This window comes from Mauremys reevesii, linkage group 2 (assembly GCF_016161935.1).
Source record: "Mauremys reevesii isolate NIE-2019 linkage group 2, ASM1616193v1, whole genome shotgun sequence".
Taxonomy (NCBI): Eukaryota; Metazoa; Chordata; order Testudines; family Geoemydidae; genus Mauremys; species Mauremys reevesii.
Genome location: NC_052624.1, coordinates 57,945,407 through 57,970,981, shown reverse-complemented (window position 1 = coordinate 57,970,981; position 25,575 = coordinate 57,945,407). Strand labels below are relative to the sequence as shown.

The window sequence follows — 25,575 nt, the reverse complement described above, 5'->3', positions numbered from 1 at the left end:
GACCCTCCACATAGCCCTTCTCTCTCTAGGGCCAGGGTTACAGTCTACTGAGCCCTTTTCATCATAGGTTGCAAGGAGGTTGGTGAGAGAACTCCCACAGTCTCTGTTCAACCTCCTGTCCTGACAGGGACCTGACTTCCCCTTCCAGGAGCTGTTCCTGTAGTGGTGGGTTGGGGGGAACCCAGGCCCGCCCTCTACTCCGGGTTCCAGCCCAGGGACCCTAATAGTAGCAGTTGTTGGCAGCCAACCTTTCACTGCCAGAGTTGCTACATTTCCCTGGGCCACTTCCCCACAGCTCTCCTGCTTCTCCCTTCTTCACCCTTACCTTAGGGCTCCTTTAACGATGTTTTAGGGTGTCTTCAGTAACCAGCCCTTCAGCCGCACTTGCTCTCCTCTGGCTCCCCTGCCAGACTGGAGTGAGCCCTTTTTATAGTAACAGCAGGGCCTTAATTAGAGTCAGGTGGTCACATTAACTGAATGGCCTCACCTGACTCTTTACAGGTTAATTAGAGTCAGGTGTTCTCATTAGCCTGGAGCAGCCCCTGCTCTGGTCAGTCAGGGAACAGAAAACTGTTAATCCAGTGGCCAGTATATCTGCCTTCTGCTATTCTGCTGTACCCAACTGGCCTGAGTCTATCACAATACCTAGGGCCATATGTACACTTTAGGTGTGGGTTAACTCAACTTATGTCAGTGTAGAGTCACTATGGTTACTATGCCACTTGTGTACATGCCTCCTGGACTCCTTGTCTCAGCAGTCAGGGTACTCACCAGAAGCACTTGTATAGCGCCACAGTGAGGTGCACCGTGAATAGATATCCTACTGTATTTTGGGAAGCTTTTTTTGTCAGTGTATGCTGGGTACCAAAGAGGTTAGACAGAGTGGTTGTGGCCATGGGATCCAACTTCTTATAATGCATTGTTGACCACCCACTAATTGTATATGTATCCCATATAGAAATGTAAACATAATGTTTACACCTTTTTTTCTAAACCCGCTAACCTGCCTGGCCCTCCTCACTGTCTGCCATCTCACACAGAATCATGGAACTTGCATGGCTCTGCACTATTGTCATGAGCATTTGCACCCAAATGTGCATGCTCCTTTACTGTTTGCAGATCAGTAAACATACACGTGGGGTGTGACATTATACTCTATATTCTTTATGAAAATATGCTTATGATATGGATATGACATAGCTAATATATACTTTATGCAAGATGTCTAATGTGGGGTATCATTGCAAAATTGTAAACCTATTGACTGTGTTTATCCAACCTGTATGCATGTAACATTTGTATCTGAGGCTAGAAATATTGACCATGTCTCTGTATTTCAAATGTGCCTCTGTATTTCAAATGAAGTAAAAATCTTAAGTGAATCCGCATGTTCCATAGACTCTCTATGAATAGTAATTTCATGCTGTAATAAGAATATAACATTAGGGATCTATTATCAACCACCTGACCAGGACAGTGATAGTGATGATGAAATGCTAAGGGAGATTAGAGAGGCAATCAAAATTAAGAACTCAATAATAGTGGGGGATTTCAATTATTCCCATATTGACTGGGAACATGTCATCTCAGGACAAAATGCAGAAACAACATTTCTCGATACTTTAAATGACTGCTTCTTGGAGCAGGTGGTACAGGAACCCACAAGGGGAGAGGCAATTCTCGATTTAGTCCTGAGTGGAGCGCAGGATCTGGTCCAAGACGGAACTATAACAGGACCGCTTGGAAATAGTGACCATAATATAATAACTTTTAACATTTCTGTGGTGGGAAGAACACCTCAGCAGCCCAACACTGTGGCATTTAATTTCAGAAAGGGGAACTATGCAAAAATGAGGGGGTTAGTTAAACAGAAATTAAAAGGGACAGTGACTAGCGTGAAATTCCTGCGAGCTGCATGGACACTTTTCAAAGACATCATAATAGAGGCCCAACTGAAATGTATACCCCAAATTAAAAAACACGGTAAAAGAACTAAAAAAGAGCCACTATGGCTTAACAACCATGTAAAAGAAGAAGTGAGAGATAAAAAGGCATCTTTTAAAAAGTGGAAGTCCAATCCTAGTGAGGTAAATAGAAAGGAGCATAAACACTGCCAAATTAAGTGTAAAAATGTAATAGGAAAAGCCAAAGAGGAGTTTGAAGAACAGCTAGCCAAAAACTCAAAAGCAGGAAGCCTGCTAAACAACCAGTGGGGCCCCTGGATGATCGAGACACAAAAGGAGCACTTAAAGATGATAAAGTCAATGCGGAGAAACTAAACGTATTCTTTGTTTCAGTCTTCACGGCTGAGGATGTTAGGGAGATTCCCAAACCTGAGCCGGCTATTGTAGGTGACAAATCTGAGGAATGCTCACAGACGGAGATGTCACTAAGAAGGTTTTAGAATTAATTGATAAACTTAACAGTAACAAGTCACCAGGACCAGATGGCATTCACCCAAGAGTTCTGAAAGAACTCAAATGTGAAATTGCAGAACTACTAACTATGGCTTGTAACCTGTCCTTTAAATCAGCTTCTGTACCCAATGACTGGAAGATAGCTAATGTAACACCAATATTTAAAAAGGGCTCTAGAGGAGATCCTGGCAATTACAGACTGGTAAGTGTAACATCAGTACCGGGCAAATTAGTTGAAACAATCACAAAGAATAAAATTGTCAGACACATAGAACATAAATTGTTGGGTAAAATTCAACATGGTTTCTGTAAAGGGAAATCGTGTCTTATTAATCTGTTAAGAGTTCTTTCAAGTGGTCAACAAACATGTGGACAAGGGGGATCCAGTGGACATAGTGTACTTAGATTTCCAGAAAGCCTTTGACAAGGTCCCTCACCAAAGGCTCTTACGGAAATTAAGTTGTCATGGGATAAGAGGGAAGATCCTTTCATGGATTGAGAACTGGTTAAAAGACAGGGAACAAAGGGTAGGAATAAATGGTAAATGTTCAGAATGGAGAGGGGTAACGAGTGATGTTCCCCAAGGGTCAGTCCTCGAACCAATCCTATTCAACTTATTCATAAATGATCTGGAGAAAAGGGGTAAAAAGTGAGGTGGCAAAGTTTGCAGATGATACTAAACTGCTCAAGATAGTAAGACCAAAGCAGACTGTGAAGAACTTCAAAAAGATTTCAGAAAACTAAGTGATTGGGCAACAAAATGGCAAATGAAATTTAATGTGGATAAATGTAAAGTAATGCACATTGGGGAAAATAACCCCAACTATACATACAATATGATGGGGGCTAATTTAGCTACAACTAATCAGGAAAAAAATCTTGGAGTCATCGTGGATAGTTCTCTGAAGACATCCACACAGTGTTCAGTGGCAGTCAAACAAGCAAACGGAATGTTAGGAATCATTAAAAAGGGGATAGAGAATAAGACGGAGAATATCTTATTGCCCTTATATAAATCCATGGTACAACCACATCTTGAATACTGCTTATAGATGTGGTCTCCTCATATCAAAAAAGATATACTGGCATTAGAAAAGGTTCAGAGAAGGGCAACTAAAATGATTAGGGGTTTGGAACCGGTCTCATATGAGGAGAGATTAAAGAGGCTAGGACTTTTCAGCTTGGAAAAGAGGAGACTAAGGGGGGATATTCTAGAGGTATATAAAATCATGACTGATGTGGAGAAAGTGAATAAGGAAAAGTTATCTACCTGTTCCCATAATATAAGAACTAGGGGCTGCCAAATTAAATTAATGGGCAGCAGGTTTAAAACAAATAAAAGGACATCCTTCTTCCATCACACAGCGCACAGTCAACTTGTGGAACTCCTTGCCTGAGGAGGTTATGAAGGCTAGGACTATAACAGGGTTTGAAAGAGAACTGGATAAATTCATGGAGGTTAAGTCTATTAATGGCTATTAGCCAGGATGGGTAAGGAATGGTGTCCCTAGCCTTTGTTTGTCAGAGGGTGGTGATGGATGGCAGGAGAGATATCACTTGATCATTACCTGTTAGGTCCACTCCCTCTGGGGCACCTGGCATTGGCCATTGTCAGTAGACAGGATACTGGGCTGGATGGACCTTTGGTCTGACCCAGTACGACCATTCATATGTTCTTATGCTCTGTTGGATGAGGTCAGACAATGTTAGAGGCTTATTGAAGGAATGCACAAACACAAAGATTATCCCAGGAACTGTGTGCAATAGGAACCTCTGAAGGATAGTGCTATACAAAGGCCATCTGATGTAGCTCATTGCTACAGATAGCAGTCTCACATATCTAGGGTGTGAGAAACTGCTATCTGTAGGAATTAGCTTCATCAGATTGCAGTGTTACAGGTCTCCCATGACCTTCTCATAAACAAACTATGGAAATGCAACCTAGATGGAGCTAAAATAAGATGGGTGCAAAACTAGTTGGAAAACAGTTCCAACAGTAGTTATCAGTGATTCACAGGCTGAAAGGGCTGAGTCAGGCTGAAAGGGCATAATGAGTGGGGTTCTTTAGGGATCAGTTCTGGGTAAGTTTCTATTCAAAATCTGAATCAATGATTGAAATAATGGCATAGAGAATACAATTATAAAAATTATGAATGATAACAAGCTGCATGCATACAAAATGGAAAATGACTTCCTAGGAAGGAGTACTGCTGAAAGGGATCTGGGGGGTCACAGTGGACCACAAGCTGAATAGGAAAGTGATCTATGCAAAAAAACAGAATATCACTCTGGGCTATGGTGACCAGATGTCCACATTTTATAGGGACAGTCCCGATTTGGGGGTCTTTTTCTTATGTAGGCTCATATTACCCTCCACCCTTTGTCCCTATTTTTCACACTTGTTATCTGGTCACCCTACTCTGGGCTATCCACTCTACTGGAGTAAAAATTGGAGAGAGTCCAGAGAAGAGAAAAAAAAAAAGGTCTAGAAAACATGACCTATGAGAGAAGCAGCATCTTTTTACAAAAGCTGTTTCTTACAATCTATAAGTAGAAACAATTGCTACAGGTAGCACATTTCTACACGTAGCAATTTCACATGTATTGCAGTGCAAGAAACTGCTACCTGTAGGCATTTGCTACAGCCGGTGTACCATCACATTTCGAAACCCTCCCGTTTTGCTACTAGTAGCAGTTTCTGCCGCACAACATAACCATCTGGGATCCTGCTCAGGACTTGCTGCCGCCTGATCCATGGGGTTGCAAATCAGGAGGGACAGAGTTTTTGGTCAAAAACACTCACATTCTGCTTCCTCCTGGCTAATGTGCCAAATTGACCTACTGCAGGGTTCTGGGGGTTTCTGCATTTTAATTTTATTTTAAATGAAGCGTTTTAAGCATGTTAAAAACGTATATACTTTATATACAACAACAGTTTAGTTATATATTATAGCCATAAAAAGAGACCTTCTAAAAATATTACAATGTATTACTGGCATGAGAAACCTTAAATCAGAGAGACTAAATGAAGACTCGGCACAGCTCTTCTGAAAGGTTGCCGAACCCTGATCTTTTGGATGCTTGAGGCATGCTCTTTCACTTTTTTGTGTGTGAATATATGAAAAGGGAGGTAAGGTTTGTGGGTACAGCACACTCCCCTGACCCAAGGTGGTAACCAGAGTGGCCCCATTCATTTTTTTCAATGGCTTCCCCCTTGATTATTTCCAGTGACTTGGCTGCCTACACACCTGTCACTGGTCCGGGGTTGGCTGTGCTCCTGTCACTGGTCCAGGGATGGTTGCAAATCTGGAGAGATGGGGTTTCACGATTTGCTTCCTCCTGGCTAATGTGCCAAATTGACCTATTGGATGAGTGTTTGAGTGTGAATACGTGAAAAGGAGGTAACGTTTGTGGGTACAGCACACTCCCTGACCCAAGGTGGTAACCAGAGTGGCCCCATTCATTTTCTCCACTGGCTTCCTCCATGATTATTTCTATTGACTTGGCTCCCTATGCACCTGTCACTGGTCCAGGGATGGTTGCAAATCTGGAGGGAAGGTGTTTGCTCACGATTTGCTTCCTCCTGGCTAATGTGCCAAATTGACCTATTGGATGAGTGCCACTTTTTTGAGTGTGAATACGTGAAAAGGGAGGTAACGTTTGTGGGTACAGCACACTCCCCTGACCCAAGGTGGTAACCAGAGTGGCCCCATTCATTTTCTCCACTGGCTTCCTCCATGATTATTTCTATTGACTTGGCTCCCTATGCACCTCTCACTGGTCCAGGGATGGTTGCAAATCTGGAGGGATGGGATTTGTGGTCAAAAACACTCACATTCTGCTTCCTCCTGGCTAATGTGCCAAATGGGGTTGCAAATCAGGATGGACAGAGTTTGTGGTCAAAAACACTAACATTCTGCTTCCTCCTGGCTAATGTGCCAAATTGACCTATTGCAGGGTTCTGGGGGTTTCTGCATTTTAATTTTATTTTAAATGAAGCGTTTTAAGCATGTTAAAAAACTTGTATACTTTATATACAACAATAGTTTAGTTATATATTATAGCCATAAAAAGAGACCTTCTAAAAATATTAAAATGTATTACTGGCATGTGAAACCTTGAATCAGAGAGACTAAATGAAGACTCACAGCTCTTCTGAAAGGTTGCTGAACCCTGATCTTTTGGATGCTTGAGGCATGCTCTTTCACTTTTTATGTGTGAATACGTGAATAGGAGGTAAGGGTTGTGGGTACAGAGCACTCGCCTGACCCCAAGGTAATAACCAGAGTGGTCCCATTCATTTTTTCCACTGGCTTCCTCCTTGATTATTTCCAATGATTTGGCTGCCTATGCACCTGTCACTGGTCCGGGGATGGTTGCAAATCTGGAGAGGTGGGGTTTGTGGTTGAAAATGCTCACGATTTGCTTCCTCCTGGCTAATGTGCCAAATTGACCTATTGGATGATTGAGGTGCGCTCTTTCACTGTTTTGTGTGTGAATACGTGAAAAGGGGAGGTAAGGTTTGGGGGTACAGAGCACACCCCAGACCCCAAGGTGATAACCAGAGTGGCCCCATTCATTTTTTCCACTGGCTTCCTCCTTGATTATTTCCAATGACTTGGCTCCCTATGCACCTGTCACTGGTCCAGGGATGGTTGCAAATCTGGAGGGATGGGATTTGTGGTCAAAAACACTCACATTCTGCTTCCTCCTGGCTAATGTGCCAAATGGGGTTGCAAATCAGGATGGACAGAGTTTGTGGTCAAAAACACTCACATTCTGCTTCCTCCTGGCTAATGTGCCAAATGGGGTTGCAAATCAGGATGGACAGAGTTTGTGATAAAAAACACTCACATTCTGCTTCCTCCTGGCTAATGTGCCAAATTGACCTATTGGATGAATGAGGCGCGCACTTTCACTTTTTTGAGTGTGAATATGTGAAAAGGGGAGGTAAGGTTTGGGGGTACAGTGCACTCCCCTGACCCCAAGGTGATAACCAGAGTGGCCCCTTTCATGTCCTCCACTGGCTTCCTCCTTGATTATTTCCAATGACTTGGCTGCCTATGCACCTGTCACCGGTCCAGGGATGGTTGCAAATCTGGAGGGATGGGGTTTCTCATGATTTGCTTCCTCCTGGCTAATGTGCCAAATTGACCTATTGGATGAATGCCACTCATTTGTGTGTGTGTGACATTATTGATATAAACTGGGACCATATAGAACATGGTTTGCAACCAAGGTCCTGTAGTGGCACCAAATCTTAGGTAAAGGTGGTCATATACGGTGGCTAAGACCAGGTTATGGGTTGGTGATTATGATTATGCTGTCTGTATGTCTGTGTATCATTTTGTAGTTGAAGTTATAAGTATTGGCTCTGTACTGTCTGTATTTTGTATTTGTGCTCTGCTTCTGGGTGACACTGCAGACAAGTTGGTGTTAGCTCTGATAAGTTCGTTTGATGGCCTATTAAGGACCATCAGCTACACAATCGACCCATGCAGAGAAGGCTGATACGCCTTGTAACTGAGCAAAGTATGCAGGGACTTGCCCATGTGACTCTAGTCTCCATTTTGCTGTAATTTTCCACAGTAAGGACAAAGGTTCTTACACCTGGAAAAGCCTATATAAGGCTAATGCCTCATCTCCATCTTGTCTTCCGTCCTGCTTCTTACCTCTGGAGGGATTTTGCTAGGAAATGAAGCTCGGACTAGTGACCCATCCCAGCGGGGGATGTTCTCCAGAGACTTGATTTGAACCTGCAGTTTACTCCATCACTGTTACAAGCCTGAACTAAGAACTTTGTCATTACTCTATGTAACTGATTCCATTTAACCAATTCTAGCTCTCATCTCTACCTTTTGCCTTTATGAATAAGCCTTTAGATTTTAGATTCTAAAGGATTGGCAACAGCGTGATTTGTGGGTAGGATCAGATGTGTATATTGATCTGGGGCTGGGGCTTGGTCCTTTGGGATCGAGAGAACCGTTTTCTTTTATTGGGGTGTTGGTTTTCATAACCATTCATCCCCAGGATGAGTGGGTCTGGTGGTGATACTGGGAGACTGGAGTGTCTAAGGACATTGTTTGTGTGACTTGTGTTCCCCAGTGCGGTGAAACCAAATGGGACTGTAAGAGCTGGATTCACAGGCAAGAGTAATGCAGCAAAAGGCAATCCTAAAATTTGTAAACAGTTCTGATACTTTACATAGACAAATATGAGATACTCTTTTAAATACTCAAGAGATGTGATGCAGAGTTTGATGGAATATAGGAAAGTATGTCACTGCATCAAGTCTCCTGTAGCAGTAAATTAACAGCAGGAAGCAGATTTTTATATTTTTAGTGGCATCCAGAAACGGTCCAAGGGAGTTTTCCTGTTGAAGGGGATGACAGGGCCGCAGCTTATATGGGCTCAAGGTGCTTAAGCACCAGTAATCTTCAAGGCTGAGGGCTCTGCTCCACCAATATTTGGAGCGGTGTTTCTCCCCTGCCCCCGCCGCAGAGCTTCCCTGCCTGAAAGAAAACAGCCAGTGCCTCTCTCCTTTCTTTGTGCTGTTTCTGCCTACGGATATAGAGATCAGCGGCTGGCAGCCTCTTGGAGCACCGGGGGAGGGGGAGGGGAAGAGGGAGAGAGGAGGAGACAGGAGGCACTCAGGTGCTTAGGAGTTCTCTTCCCCCCCCCCCGCACGCAGGGGGAATAGCAGGGGTGGGGAGGCCACACATGATGGCAGCCCCCCACCCCGGTGTGACGAGCTGGGAATGTTCTTAATGTTTTCTCTGAATACTGTATTGGTGCCTCAGTGTCTCCTATGCCGTTCTAAAGTACGTAGGTGGTGGATCGAGGTATTTGATTGCTACAGAGCAAAGGGCCAGTGCACCTAAATGCCTGGCACTCTGTCTCCTGGCAACTGATGGCCTGGGCCCCTCCTCTGCAAAGGTGCCAGCTGAAGGTGTTGGAGACAAAGAGGTCAGGTGACCTCCTGGCCCAGGAAAAGAACTGAGCAGAGAGGAGGGGCTGGAGGGGGTTTGGGAGTTTGGAGCTAGCTGGGGATGATGAGGGAAGTGCATATGGGGATCTGGCTCACTGCCCCCAGAATGGACCCAGCTGTGGGATCTTGTTTGCTGTACCTACAAGCTCTGTTTTAGACCGTGTTCCTGTCACCGAACAAACCTCTGTTTTACTGGCTGGCTGAGAGTCACATCTGACTGCAAACTGGGGGTGCAGGACCCTGTGGCTTTCCCTTGAACACCACTGGGGTGGGATCACTGTGGGAAGCACATGGAGGGGCAGAGGATGCTGAATGCACTAAGGAGAGACCCAGGAGATGAAGATGTGTGAGGTTCTTGCCCTGAAAAAGTCTGCTCCAAGGGAGAGGAGGCTCCCCAAAGTCCTGACTGGCTTGGTTGGGAGCAGTTCCAGAGCATCGCCCAGGGACTCTGTGCCACCCAATACCCAGGGAGGCGAGTGGGCTTTCTGGACCTGAGAGAGTCCCTAGGAGCATGTGCAGTGACTGTGTTGCAGAGTGAGTGTGCTGTGGAGGGAGAGGAGGGATCCCTCCACTGGAGCTTGCTGCTGCTGATAATGGGGAGTCCTCTCTGGTCCTAGACCTGGGGCAGCCTGTCTGCATCCCAAGTTACTTATCCCCAGCCCTGCCCCACCCCAGAGCCTGCACCGCCAGCACCCCAAACCTGAGCACCCTCCTGCACTGTGAACCCCTCATCCCCTGCCCCACCCCAGAGCCCTCACCTAAGGGGGAAAAATGTGCAACTGAAATATGGTGGTCAGTTTGCAGTATCATTGTGTTTAGCACAATACTTGATTATTTTACACCCCTTTAAAGTATATAAGTAGTTGTATACAGGTGTTACAAAGTGGCAATGTTCTTAATGTTTTCTCTGAAGACTGTGTGGGTGCCTCAGTTTCCCATATGCATTTCTCAAGGATCTAGATGGTGGGATAAGGGGTGTGATTGTTGTAGAGCCCTGGAGGGCCAGTGTGATGCTGTCTGCACAGAGAATGGCCGAAACCCTGTCTCCGGGCACCTGATGGCCTGGGCCACTCTCCTGCAAGCTGCCAATTGAAGGTGTTGGAGAACAAAGAGATCAGATGGCCTCCTAATGCCTGGAAAAGAGAGAGGGCAGAGGAGGGAGTGTCAGTGCCTGTGCGGACTTGAAGCCCATGGTGTGGAAGGGGATGCTGTGATGCTTTGGAACTACTCCATACAAAGCCAGTCAGGACTCTGCGAGAGACTCTTCTCTCTGAGCGTACTGTCTCCAGGATAAGAAGCTTACACCTTCCTGGGTCTGACCTTGGAGCATTCAGCTCTTTCCACACCGTGCACTTTCTGCAGCGAGTGTGCCCAGGCAGGTCATGGGGCAACCAGCGGTCCCTGCACCCCAAGTCTGCAGTCAGACGTGACTCTCAGCCAGCTGGTAAAATAGAAGGTTTGTTAGACAACAGGAACACAGATTAAACAGAGCTTGTAGGTACAGAAAATGACCCCTCAGTCAGGTCCATCTTGGAGGGTGGGGAGCCTAGACCCAAGTTCTGGGCCTCTCCCCATTTCCCCAGCCAGCTCCAAACTGACACTCCCTCCTCTAGCCTTTGTATCTCTTCTGGACAAGGAGGCCACCTGATCTCTTTGTCCCCAACACCTTCAGTTGGCACCTTGCAAAACTGAGGCATCCACACAGTATTCAGAGAAAACATTAAGAACATTCCCAATTTGGCACAACAGGTGTAACAAAATTTAATACCGTATATTGAAGCAGGCAAGTGCTGCTTCTCACTTTCCACTTTTAAATGACCCTTGTAATCGTGTGTTTCTGATGCGTTGTAGCTTAATTTTATATCGGCTTACAGAGCGAGAGTGGGGAGATAGACCACCATTTTGGGCACCACCAAAAATTATACAAACCTGCCGCCTATGGGATTACAGTCAGTATCGACTTTACAATGGTGCCATGGCACCAGGGCCACCCTGCATCTCACTGCAGACACAGTGCTCAGAATTAAGCAATGTTCTCAAGGCTATTGTACTCAGTACTAGTTTTCAGTTGGCAGCTACATGCTTCAGCCAGGCCACTTTCTCACTAGGCTATATCCTGAATATTGTGAGTGGGAATGAGGCGTGAATATTATCTTGTCAATACTGTCCTGGGTTTATGATGCTTTATGCCATGGACTGAAGCAAAGTGGCTGGTGAATAACCAGGAATCTGGTTAATAATTATCTAAATTCAGCTTTCTTCTTTCTCTCTCTGTGAATTATCACTACTTCAAAATAGTGTGCAAGTTGACTGGATAATGGTAATAGCATAATCTCTTGTTAAAACATTGTAAACCATACTACCTGGTTTTTATATTAAACACCTACTATACATAATACAATAAATCTGACAAACAAAACCTAGGAAAATTTTATTCTTTCTATGTCTTATTTACAGTTTTACAGTAATCTCTTGCTTCAGAATGCCTCAAGGGTCACCCATACAGTTTGCAATAGGAATCAACATGTGGCTTGGCAGCTGACTCTTGACTGATTCCTGAACAGCTGGTAACTCAATATTAATCTGACATAGATACTATATGCAGAAGCACAACTCTGTATATATGGGGAGGGTGATTATTGACCTTTCTGCATATGTAATAATAGTTTTGGTGTTTGTAAGACAAGGCATAATAATGAACTTTGTAAAAGTTCCTGTTTGTGTGAGAGATGTTACTTATATCTAAATTCCCTTCCCCACACCCAGCCCTATGCAAGCTGGCTAGGGAATATCACTACTGTAGTGTCGGCTTTTAAGAGAGCTTCACATGCAGAGCCGTCACTAGGGATTTTTGGCACATAAGGCAAGGAACAGAGGCAGCATGTCCGGCTCTTCCTATTAGAGGAAGGATCCAAATTTCTGCAAAGAGCCTCTCCATTGAAGACGAACAGCGGCACTTTGGCAACGAGTACCACAGTCCCTCTCAGAGGAAAGACTTGCTGACTTTCTGAGCCCTCACTTTCCGTGGGCAATGTTCACATGCACCACTTCTAGTATTACGGTAAGTTAAAACAAGCTACAGTACACTGGGACATTAATGCTCTATTACAGTATTTGCAGTAGCATATTAAAAGCTATAACACTGAATAGACTAGTTAGGGCCGGCTTTAGGAAGTTTGGGGCCCACCCAATTCAAACATTTTCAGCTGACTTTAAAAAAAGGAAAAAAAGGTGGGGAAAAAAAGCCTTTCCTTTCTTAGCAACCGTTTCCCTATGAAAAGTTCTGATTTAAGGGATGTGCCAGAATATGTATTTCTGGTACCAATAGGGTTACTATATTTCCAGATTTAAAAATTCCTCCCGAACAGGAATTTAAAAACCAAAAAGTCTGACATGTCCAGGAAAATATGGCTGTATGTTAACACTACCTACAGTTCTTTTTAAAAAGATGGGCCTGAACTAGAAATGAACTCGAAATCAGGCTGCCCCAAGCAGCGGCTCGGTTGAGCTCCCGCAGGCCTGCCTGCGGCAGGTCCACTGGAGCCAAATGGGCGTGCTGGGGTATAGAGCCTGGTCCCGCCACTCCTGGGAGTGTGCTAGGGTGACCAGATGTCCCGATTTTATAGAGACAATCCCAATCTTGGGGTCTTTTTCTTATATAGGATCCTATTAACCTCCACCCCATCCTGATTTTTCACACTTGCTGTCTGGTCACCCTAGGGTGTGCACATGTGTGTGGGTACCAGCTGCTCTCTTCTCCCATCATTGAAGCAGGTATGCAGGGTTACTGCCCAGGGAATTGCAGGGCACCAGTGGACATGGGGCTGGCTGCAGGCAGGGCAAGGGGTGCAGCAATGGCTGGAGACAGGGGTGTGTGGGGTGGGGTGGGGTGGGCTGGCTGGCTTCAAGCAGGGCCATAGGGGGGTGTGGCATAGATTGGCAGTGCGGCATAGATTGGCAGTGCTGAAGACAGAGGAGTGCAGGAATGGCTGGCTTCAGGCAGGGGGGGTGCAGCAGGGGTTGGCTGGAGACAGGGCAGGGGGTGCAGGTACAGGGGGTACAGACCACCCGGTATGGTAAGTGCTCCCTCCTCCTCCTCCCTCCCCCACCAGAGTAACAGCAGCCACCTGGGGCTCCCCTGCTTCCACAGCCCTGGCCACGTACACAGCTGCCGGAGCCCTGGAGGAGCGGCGGGGCTCCAGTGGCTATTTAAAGGGCTAGGGCAATAGAAGGCGATGGTCTTTTAAGTAGCCCACAGATCCCAACAGCCCTACCCCATGGCTCCAGCAGTGTGGCAGTGGTGGCAATTTAAAGGGCACCCAGGCCCTTTAAATTGTCCCCTGCCACCCGGTACAGTGCACTGACTCTTGCCAATACACCGACCCAGGGCTTGGGCACGGGACCCTCTTGGGGCAGGGCCCGATTCAGGGGAATTAGTTGAATTAGCCTAACGCCGGCCCTGCCAGTATATCCAGGACATTAGTAGCACACTTTTCCCCACCAATACCTAGTAGTTGCACTGTCATCTCCATAGCTACTTAGGTTGCAGCTTTATTGTTAAACCTAAATTGGGAAGAAAGACGACTGATTCAGAACTTCTTTAATGGTTACTTTATCGCTAAAGGGTGTAGTGGGGTATAGACTTGAGAGAGGAAGGTTTCTATGATGTAGGCAAGATCAAGTATTTTATCCAAAACCAGAATACGAATGGCGCTGGTCTTCTGGGTGTCTGACCTTGAGCTATTGTCAAAAGTTTGAGGGTGACTCGTCTCCTTCCTCATATTTTGGTTGAGGATTGTATTGATAAAGGGATTGGCCTCAAAGACCTGGTTGTAGGACTCTGCCACGGTGTAGTTTTCATCTTGGATTGCCTGGTCCTAATTATAGTAAAGCATGCACTTTAGTCTTTGTAATTATATGTTATAACTCTGTTGCTTTTATGAAGACAGGAGTAAAAGAAAAGTAGCTGCAATATTTTCATACTAAACTAATGCTGAAAATGTACATAATTTCAATCAGACTCTAATCTTAATTTTTGGTTAATTTTCTTATGGATTTATTTATTATGGTGGGAAACTGCTATAGGGAAGTACACTTCTCCTATATAGGTCATAAGGATCCTATCTGTCTGAAACTGGCTGCTCTTTCTTTCTTTGATCTGCAGAGTGACTGATGCTTTTCAGACATCAGTTGTGGGTACAGAAGGGTTTCATTGCATCTTCTCTCTTGGCACCAGCTACTGTTCTCCCTTCTTGTTGTATTGATAGTGGGTGTGTGTGTCTCTCCTTTCTTTAAAATCATATATGCTAGGGACAGTCTTGTCCTCTTCTCCTCTCCTGATGTCAGTGTAGATGCAGGCGGTGCAAAATGTACTACAGTCATATAGTATCTCAAATGCAAAGCTACATTTCAATGATCTGAGGTTTGAAGAACAATGTGGAACTAGCTGTTTTATGGGATGTCTCAATTTCATTCCTGTAGTAACATAACTGGTGATAGGAAAGCAGGGAGAGAGAGAGGTGTGTGCTCTGCAAGGCTGCTTGCCACGGGGCCAATGGGTGTGGGTGGGCTGGGTAGGATCGCGGGAGTCACATCTCAGGGATCTGCCCCGCTACCCAGCACTGCTCCAGCTATGAGCTGTCTCCACTGCCTGGGACCTGTGGGGCCCCACCAGCCTCCCGGGGAAGAGCCACCTGGGACTGGTGCAGAGGCTGCGCCAGTCTCAGCCACTCACAGGGAACAGTTGGGGAGGGGGAAGGCTCAGCTGGGTCCTGAGAGAGCCTGGCCCCGGTAGGCTCTGCTCCTGCTCCAGCCTGAACCTGCTTCCACCACTCCCAAGAGGCCAGAGTTCTCCTGCCCCAGGACCAGTTCTGGCTGCGCTGCCATCTCAGCCTCGCAGCCACAGTCACCTCCCATCAGGGCCGGCTACTGTGGCTGGGGCTAGGGTTTGGGAGAGTAGGTCTCTAGGGGTCTGGGTAGGTGCTGGGCACTGGGGAGATCTATGTGTTGGGGGCCTGTCAGTGGGGAGATCTGTGTGTGTGTGGGTGCTGGGAAGTGTGGGGGTCTGTGCGGGTCACTGCAGTTGTGGTGGTGGGGGCACTGGACAGTGAGGGGATCTGTAGGGGGGCTCTGGGTGGGAAGGTGTGGGGCACTGTGCAGTTGTGGGAGGGCTGTGGGGGGTCTTCAGCTGGGGGGCACTGGTCAGTGAGAGGATCTGTGGGGGGGTTCTGAGTGGGTGGGGGAGTGATCTGGGAATGCACTGGGCAGGGGGGTTTGTGGGGGTCTCTCGATGGTGCAGCACTGGGTGAAGGGAGTCAGAGGGGTTCAGGGCAGGGGATTTGTGGGGGTCTCTGGGTGGTGTGGCACTGGGCATAGGGAGTCGGAGGGTGCTGAGCAGGGGTTTGTGGGGTCTCTGGGTGGTGTGGCACGGAGCCAGAGGGTGCTGAGCAGGGGTAGCATGGTGCAGCATGGGCCCAAAGAAGCACAATGGCAGGGCTGGGATGGGCTGGACAGCGTGGGTCTGGCAGCTCCTGGTTTGTAAACAGTGCCCTTGTACTGGGCTGGGTGGAGTGGGGCTGTCCCTGCCGTGCCATGACTCATATCCCATTGCCCCAAGTCAGCCCCTCGCTCTGAGGACTCTGCCCCCATGCCTCATGTCCCCATTTCCCCCATGGGGACCCACAAATATGTTTAGCACCGGGCCCACAACAGGTTAATCCAGCCCTGTTTGGGGTGCAGGCTCTGGGATGGAGTTGGGGGTGCAGGAGGGTTGCAGGCTATGGGGAGTTTGAGTGACGGGTGCAGGCTCTGACCTGGGGCAGGGGATTGGGGTGCAGGAGGGGGTACAGACATGTGGGCTCTGGGAGGGAGTTACCAAATCAGCACGTTGTATAAGAGAAAGGAGCTGCAGGGATTTCATATAGACATAGACATAGAAAATGATAGAAGAGACTTTTACATAGTCAAAATGTGAGAGGCAGAGTGTGAGGGAGGGAGGGGGCGTCTGTACAATATTTCCCCACATTCAGTCTCCTGGCTGGAGCAGTAACAGCCCCGCAGCACTTATATAAGATAGAGGAGCTGCGCTGTCTACGCTTTGACAGTGTAGGAATCGGGCTGCCGGTGCCTTTAAGACCCAGCCCCAGGAACCCGCCCCCTGCTCCGGGGCTGACACGGGGCACAACTGAAAACAGCCTGTGCCCCCCCCCCCCAGCCCCGACACCCCCAGATCTGCGAGCGCAGCAGGTGGCTCATCCTGAGGGGCCACTGTTCCCCCCCAACCCCCTCCCTAAACGGGGGCTTTGTCCCCGCACAGGGTCTGGCAGCGTCTCCCCCCCTGGGCTTAACCGCGGCTCCACCCCCACCCCGATTTTTCCCCTTCAGCCTCTCTCCTGCCGCTGCCTACAGCAGCTTGACCCCCTCTGTCCAGTAAATGTGTGTCCCCCGCTCAGACCCTGACAGCCCCCCCGCTGCGATTTGCCCCCTTGAGCGTTTTAAACGCCCCCAAAGAGCAGGCAGCAAATCGTGAGTAGAAGTGAGGGCAGAGAGAGGGCAGTGGCGACAGCGGAGGTTACTGGGCATGCTCAGTTCGGCTGCGCATGCTCAGTGCAGCCAAAGTAGCAAATCGGGATAGGTTCATGTTTCTGATGGTACACCTGGAGCAGTTTACGCCAATAGCAGTTTCTCACATTACGGACCGGTAACTGCTGCCAGTAGCACATTCCTGCCCAGAGCACTTTAACACACTACACCTGCCTGGTGCCGCCAGGCTCGGACCCGCTTACTGTCCCCTCCGCCCCCCGCAGTGCCCGCGAGCCCTTTGCTGTCAGTCCCGGCGGCAGGCAGGGCTCCCTCGGCGCGGGTCACGCCGAGCTGCCACTGGCCACGGAGCGAGCAGCCCCCAGAGACGCGGCCCCGCTGCTGCCGCGGAAGGGGCCCCGCTGCCCGCGTGCGCCGCTGAGCCCCCGCGGGAGGGGAGCGGGGAGGGGCTGGGCGAGGGGGTCGCTCGGACACGCCGCTGGCGCCAGGGGGGCTGGAGCGTCCCCATCGCTCAGCCCTGGGCCGAGCCCCGGCGGCCTCCTGCCCGGGGCGGGGGGTGGCTGTGGGGGCAGGTGGGGGGAGCCGGGCTCGGGGCTGGGAGAGATTCCTCAGCAGGAGACTGGCCCCGTCCCAGCGGTTCTGAGCCTCACCTGCCCGCTGCTCCCTGCGCTGCTCCCAGCCCGGCTGTGACTGCGGAGCGCCCGCACCTGCCTCGGCTCCCTGCCCCAGGCAGACTCCCCGCTGTGGTGTGTCCCAGACGCTGCTCTGCCTAAACCTCCGTGCCCGCTTCCCCCTGCCCCTTATAAACAGCAGGCTGCTGCCTGCCGCCCACTTTTCAGCTACCTTGTTTCCCTTCCGCCACATCCCGGGGGATCAGGTTTCAAGGTAACGCTCTGGGGCCCCCTTTCCACATCTCCTGTCAATGACTCCTTCCCCACAGTTACCCCCGCCCAAAGCAAGAAAACCATTTCTGGTGAAGACGTGCAGCTGTGGGGACCAGAAATGGGTAAAGGGACTAAAGCCTCCCATTGTGGTTCTTTCCTGCTTAAATGAGTTTAAATGTCTCCTAAGAAGTTCAGAGGGTTGATTCAGAAAAACACCCCGAAGCTCAGATTCGTCACCACACTTGTAGGGACGTATCTCAGTTACTGTGGGAAAACTTATGCAGACTTTACAGGACCCTGTGGCTCCCCACCCATTTCCACTGTGCAAAAACAAAATCCCATAATTATCTTCCCATCCATCTGGGTGCTGATATCATCCTCATCATGCTGGAATCTTAGTGCCCAAGTGACTTTTTGGAAAGTCAGGGAAAGCAGTAGTAGTTTTGTCTGATTAAGGAGTTCAGGCCTGAGCCCTGTGTGATGATTCCTCTTTTCATTCCTCCTCCCCCACAAAGTTCAGGGTAAAATGATATAATTCCTTTTGAAAGAAAAGGCAACGTTTCCCATCACTTTCTTCACCCCACCACCACTACCTTTTACTTTACAGCTGGACTTTAATATTGCTCAAAACCTTACACGCAAGTCTGTTTATTTCTAGGGTCCCACACTCTCATTACCATCACATTATTTTTTGTTGTCAAATTTATTACAGGACTCAACTTCAGTCCCCCTTATGCTAGGCATTGTACAGAACACATTGGGACAGGGACTGACTCTTCCTAAGAGTTTATAAACTCCTTGGCTTCCATAGCTCAGAAGTCTGTGTCTGTAGATTAGTAGGGGAGAAAGGTGAGAAGCACAAATACATGATTGTCCCAAACTGTGTTAATCCCAATGGAGTCAATGGGATTTTTGCCATTTCAGTGGGAACAGGAACAACTCCTGCATCCACGCTAGGAGCATTTTGCCAGTGTAGTAGACTGGTGTAACCCTTCTGCCCCTCTGAGTTGGCAGCAACAAGGGCCGGGTTCAGTATCCAGCGGTTCCGTTTCAATAACACAATGCAAAACCGGCTCGAGCCCCCACCCAATGACCTGGGACAATTACATACCACCCCCGCCGGGCGCCTCTAGGAGGCAATACTTCCCCACTTTGCAAGCATGGAATCTGAGTGTAGCAAAATCCTTTTAATAAAGGAGGGAAACAATGCGGCATTACATTGAAGAAACACCACAAACAGGATTATAACACAAACCATAAGCAACAAAAACCCACCTCCAAGTATGTTTGGCAATGTCCTTTCCCCCTTAGGGTCTTAAGTCCAATCACCCCAAAGTCCAACAACCCGAAAGTCTCTGGTCAGTGCCACCCCAGAGTTCAAAAGTGTATCTGCAGAGTTTTACCTCCGCAGCATGGGTGGAAATGGGGGGGAAGGCACACACCAGGATGTTAAGGGGCACCTTACATGGGGCAGGGCCAACTGCTCCACCTCTCCGTGGAGTTCTGCTGCAGCCTTCCCCACGACCAGCTCCACTACACTGGCTATGCCGCTCCTCCAGCCAACCTGTGAGCCACTCCAGCCGTCTCCGCAAACTGCTCCACTCCGCTCGCTGTTCCATGGGCTGCTCCAACACGCTGCCAACTGCTCCGCTCTGCCAGCTGCTTGGTGATAGATCTTCAGGCTCCCCCACTAGTTAACACAGCACTCAGTGATCTCAGCTCATTAAGTTTAGCTCTTTTAGTGATTTTAGCTCTTAGTAGGGGAGCCCCAGTGCTGGTGCACTACTGGCCCAATATGAATTCAACTTAGCAGCCTCTATATGGACTCCTACAGGAATCACAATTAGCTTTGCTTTTCAACAGTGGAGAGAGAAGGATGTACCATGGGTGTTCCAGACCCTCAAAAGGGGCCTATACCATAAAGTACACACACCAGTCTCCAATCTCTCTCAATTTACTGGGTTTTGGAACCCATGTCCCTTGTCTAGCAAGTACTATTTAATTTAGGTTGAGTCATTTCTGTCATAAAGCAGTCTCATAGTTCCTCATTCACATAATTAGGGTGACAGCACTTTTTTTCCTTCCTGCCCCAATAACAAAGAAATTGGGGATCCCAGCTGTCAAAATAACCATCCTATGCTGCTGTGGGCTTATGCAATGCAAATGCTTTGCCACTCCTTGAGATTCTTTCCACACTCCCCATAATTCACCACCAGATGTCAGGGTAGAGCTCATCCTGACTCTGCTTACATCGGTATAGCTTTACTGGCAAAGGCTTTTCAAGGCCTGGTCTACACTAGGAGTTTATGTCGAATTTAGCAGCGTTAATTCGAATTAACCGTGCACCCGTCCACACAACGAAGCTATTTAGTTCGACATAGAGGTGTCTTTAGTTCGATTTCTGTACTCCCTCCCGACGAGGGGAGTAGCGCTAAATTCGACATGGCGGTGTCGAATTAGGCCAGGTGTGGATGGAATTCGACGCTAATAGCTCCGGGAGCTATCCCACAGTGCACCACTCTGTTGACGCTCTGGACAGCAGTCCGAGCTCGGATTCTCTGACCAGCCACACAGGAAAAGCCCTGGGAAAATTTGAATTCCTTTTCCTGCCTGGCCAGTTTGAATCTCATTTCCTGTTTCGACATCGTGGCGAGCTCAGCAGCACTGGCAGCGATGCAGAGCTCTCCAGCAGAGGAGTCCATGCAATCTCAGAATAGAAAGAGGGCCCCAGCATGGACTGACCGGGAAGTCTTGGATCTGGTCGCTATGTGGGGCGAAGAGTCTGTGCTTTCGGAGCTGCGCTCCAAAAAACGGAATGCAAAGACCTACGAGAAGGTCTCCAAAGCCTTGGCAGACAGAGGATACAGCCAGGATACGACGCAGTGTCGCGTGAAAATCAAGGAACTAAGACAAGGCTACCAAAAAATCAAAGCGGCAAACGGACGCTCTGGATCCCAGCCCCAGACATGCCGCTTCTACGAGGCACTGCATGCCATTCTCGGTGGGTCTGCCACCACTGCCAGTGTTCATGGACTCTGACGATGGGATAGTGTCGACGGCCGGTTCCTCGGCGATGTTCGCGGACGGGGAAGATGAGGAAGGAGATGAGGAGGATGAGGCAGTCGACAGCCCTTACAATGCTGATTTCCCCGACAGCCAGGATCTCTTCATCACCCTCACGGAGATCCCCTACCAACCCTCCCCGGCCGTTAACCCGGACCCTGAATCAGGGCAAGGATCAGTCGGTAAGTGCTTTAAACATGTAAACATTTATTTTTAATGGAACAGGAATCTGAACTATGTGAAAAGAAGGTCAATATATATGGGGATAGAACAGAAATCCTCTTGGGAGATCTCCACAAAGCTCTCCTGGAGGTAATCGAAAAGCCTATGCAAGAGGTTCCTGGGGAGAGCTGCCTTATTGGGTGCTCCGTGGTAGGACACTTTTCCACGCCAGGCTATCATCAGGTACTCTGGGAGCATTGCCTCCACGAGCATGGCAGCATAGGCCCCTGGTTTGTGCTGGCTTTCACGCAGCATGCGCTCTCTATCTCTGTCAGTGATCCTCCTCAGGGTGATCTCACTCGGCGACTCCTGCATTGAATTAGGGGAATTAGGGGGATGTTAGTATTGGGAATGCTTCACTGTTCCTTTGCATAACAATAAGCGTCGGTTTACAGCCACGTGGTGGAGGCTGCAGAGGGGAAGCATACAGGGATCTTTCCCGGGGACAGCCGCGAGGGGGTGGAACAGGGGCAGAGTTCATGCTTTCCTGATTGCCTGCAGCAGGAGGGCACTGCTATACATTAAGTTTTAAGCAGCCAAAAGTTTACGGCTTACCATGCCTGCCTGCTCCACGGATTCTGCTGTCCTGCCCCGCTTGTCTGATCTCCAGTGCAAGACCCCAGGCAATGAATGCGAAGGCCGAAAATTCGAACTTGTCCTGAGTGCGCATGAGATAGGTGCTGTGCATGGTCTTGTTCACAGAGACAGACTAGACTATGTTCATTGTTCGCAAAAATGTATCTTTGTAAGGAATTCACTCCCTTTTTCCCATCACACAGCTGCGACTGTCTCCCGACCTGCCCCAGCATCCCCCTCACAGAGGCTGGCGCAGATTAGGTGGCGAAAGAAAAGGACATGGTACGAGATGTTCGCTGAACTTATGGGCTGCTCCTGAGCCGAGGCGGACCAGCAGAGCCAGTGGAGGGAGAACCTCTCTCAGTACCAGCGCTCACACAGCGAACGGGAGGACAGGTGGCGTCAAGAGGACCAGCAAGTGACTCAAACGCTGCTTGGACTAATGAGGGAGCAAATGGACACGCTCCGGCGCCTTGTGGATGTTCTGCAGGACCGCAGGCAGGAGGACAGAGCCCCCCTGCAGTGTATCTGCAACCACCCTCCCCCGCCACAAAGTCCCATACCCCCCTCACCCAAAGTAACAAGAAGGAAGGGCACCAGGGGCCGTGAAAACTGTCACTCCACCCCTGCAGAGTGCTCAATTACCAAAAAGCTCTCATTCCCTAAATTTTGAGAAGTCCTTCCCTTCCTGACTCACCCAAGCCCCAATCCCAGTTTCATCCCCTAACTGTCTAGTTGATTATTAAAAATACTTTGCTGTTAATTACTGTTTCCGTCATGTTCTTGTACAGAAGACTGTGTTTGAAGGAGGGAGGAAGCGGGTTGGTAATTGCATAGGACAGTCACCTTTACCAGGGTACAGACACGGGGGCAGGATCAGCAGCAGGTCACACACACAGTGCAGTCAGTAGGCACCCTGGTCGGTCTGGGAGGTGGTTTTCATGTTCTGTGTGGGTGGGGGGTACGTGACTTTGTGGCGGGGGAGGGCGGTTACAGATCTTATGCAGCGGTCCTTGTCCTGGACCACAGAGCCACACAGCAGGGGAATCTGTAACCGTCCTCCCCCCGCCACAAGGTCACATAGCCCCCGCACACAGAGTCCCGAAAAGGAGGGATGGCAGGCTGCGTTGAAACAACCAGTCCAGCACTGCAGACCGCTCTAGGAGCAGGAGCCTGTCATTCCTTGAGTTTAGAAGCGGTCTTTACATCACTACACACCCTACCCAGCACAGTCTGCGTCCCAGTTTCAACCCTTTAACGCGAAGTCATTAATAGAGAAAAGGTTGTTAATTAATAATGTTCCATGTATTTTATTTTTAAACGTGTGTTGGAAGGGGGGAAACGGGGTGAACGGGGTATGTAACTGCAGAGAATAGTCAACAGTAACTCGGTAAAGAAACAGGGGCAGGTTCAGCTTCTCTGTAAAGAAACTGAACAGTCACAGGTCACGCTGCTCGCTGAGGAACCTAGCTTTCAAAGCCTCCCGGATGCACAGCACTTCCCACTGGGCTCTTCTAATCGCACGGCTGTCTGGCTGAGCGTAATCAGCAGCCAGGCGATTTGCCTCAACCTCCCATCCCGCCATAAAGGTCTCCCCCTTGCTCTCACAGAGATTGTGGAGCACACAGCAAGCTGCAATAACAATGGGGATATTGGTTTCGCTGAGATCCGAGCGAGTCAGTAAGCTCCACCATCTCCCCTTGAGACGTCCAAAAGCACACTCCACCACCATTCTGCACTTGCTCAGCTGGTAGTTGAAGAGTTCCTTGTCACTGTCCAAGGCGCCTGTATAGGGCTTCATGAGCCAGGGCATTAGCGGGTAGGCTGGGTCCCCGAGGATCACTATAGGCATCTGCACATCCCCAACAGTTATTTTGTGGTCCGGGAAGAAACTACCTTCCTGCAGGCGTCTAAACAGACCAGAGTTCCTGAAAACACGCACGTCATGAACCTTGCCCGGCCACCCGACGTTGATGTTGGTAAAGCGTCCCCTATGGTCCACCAGTGCTTGCAGCACCATTGAAAAGTAGCCCTTTCTGTTAATATACTGGCTGGCCTGGTGGTCCGGTCCCAGGATAGGGATGTGAGTTCCATCTATAGCCCCACCGCAGTTTGGGAATCCCATCGCAGTGAAGCCATCTATGACAACCTGGACGTTTCCCAGGGTCACTACCTTTGAGAGCAGTAGCTCCACGATTGCGTGGGCTACTTGCATCACAGCAACTCCCACGGTAGATTTGCCCACGCCAAAGTGGTTCGCTACTTACCGGTAGCTATCTGGCGTTGCAGGTTTCCAGAGGGCTATGGCCACTCGCTTCTGCACAGTCAGGGCTGCTCGCATCCGGGTGTCCTTGCGCTTCAGGGCAGGGGACAGCAACTCACAGAGTTCAAGGAAAGTGCCCTTACACATGCAAAAGTTTTGCAGCCAGTGTGATTCATCCCAGACCTGCAGCACTATGCGGTCCCACCAGTCCATGCTTGTTTCCCGGGCCCAGAACAGCCGTTCCACAGCATGAACATGACCCATTGCCACCATGATGTCCACGGCGTGGGGTCCCGTGCTTTGTGAGAGGTCTGTGCCACTCTCACACTTCATGTCCTCACCGCGCTGCCAGAGCCTCCACGCCCGATTTCTCAGCAACTGACAGTGGAAGAGGTGGACGATAAGGTGCGAGGAGTTGACAACGGCCATAAGTGCAGCGATGATCGCAGCGGGCTCCATGCTCGCAGTGCTGTAGCATCCGTGCTGTCACTGACCAGAAAAGTGCGCGAACAGATTTCCCGCCGGCGCTTTCAGGGAGGGAGGGCGGGAGTGACGGTTGAATGACGACAGTTACCCAAAACCACCCTCGACACATTTTTTTCCCCCAGCAGGCAGTGGGGGCTCACCCCAGAATTCCAATGGGCAGCGGGGACTGCGGGAATTGTGGGATAGCTGCCCACAGTGCATCGCTTCCAATGTCGACGCTTGCCCCATTAGTGTGGACTCACAAAGTCAAATTACTGTCCTTAGTGTGGATACACATGTTCGACTTTGTAAGGTCGATTCCACAAATTCGAGTTAAGTTAAATCGAACTACTCTGGTAGTGTAGACATACTCCTAGAGTAGACCTGGCCATAGGTTTAGTTGTGGTCATGGTTGAACTCAGATACCATAGAAAAGAATGCCATCTAAGAATATAAGCAGAATTTAATAGGAAAGTCTTGACCAGAAGTTTGAAGATGCTAAGCACCCACAACTCTTATTTGACATCTTGATGATTGCTCTTTATAAATATATCAGAGGGATTAATATTAGGGAGGGAGAGGAATTATTTAAGCTTAGTAACAACGTGGACACAAGAACAAACTGGACACTAGGAAGTTTAGACTTGAAATTAGATGAAGGTTTCTAACCATCAGAGGAGTGAAGTTCTGGAACAGCCTTCCAAGGGGAGTAGTGGGGGCAAAAGTCATATCTGGCTTTAAGACTAAGCTTGATAAATTTATGGAGGGGATGGTATGATGGGATAGCCTAATTTTGGGCAATTAATTTGGGAATTGATCTTTTATTATCAGCAGGTAAGTATGCCCAGTGGTCTGTGATGGGATGTAAAATGGGGTGGGATCTGAGTTACTACAGAGAATTCTTTCCTGGGTGCTGGCTGGTGAGTCTTGCCCACATGCTCAGGGTTTAACTGATCGCCATATTTGGGTCGGGAAGGAATTTTCCTCCAGGGCAGATTGGCAGAGGCCCTGGAGGGTTTTTGCCTTCCTCTGCAGCATGGGGCACGGGTCACTTTCTGGAGGATTCTCTGCAGCTTGAGGTCTTCAAACCACAATTTGGGGACTTCAATAACTCAGACATAGGCTAGGGGTTTGTTATAGAAGTGGATGGGTGGGATT

General features: G+C 48.8%; 1 protein-coding gene across 3 annotated transcripts in view; it reads right to left on the bottom strand.

Annotated features, from left to right (window-relative positions):
- Nucleotides 1–17,740, bottom strand: part of LOC120397906 (ATP-dependent translocase ABCB1-like) — a 91,932-nt gene extending 74,192 nt beyond the window's left edge. For all 3 annotated transcript variants that reach the window (XM_039524603.1, XM_039524601.1, XM_039524602.1), the window contains exon 1: nt 17,595–17,740. The gene's annotated coding sequence lies outside the window, so the exon portion shown is untranslated. The remainder of the gene's footprint in view (nt 1–17,594) is intronic.
- Between the last annotated feature and the right edge of the window lie 7,835 nt (nt 17,741–25,575).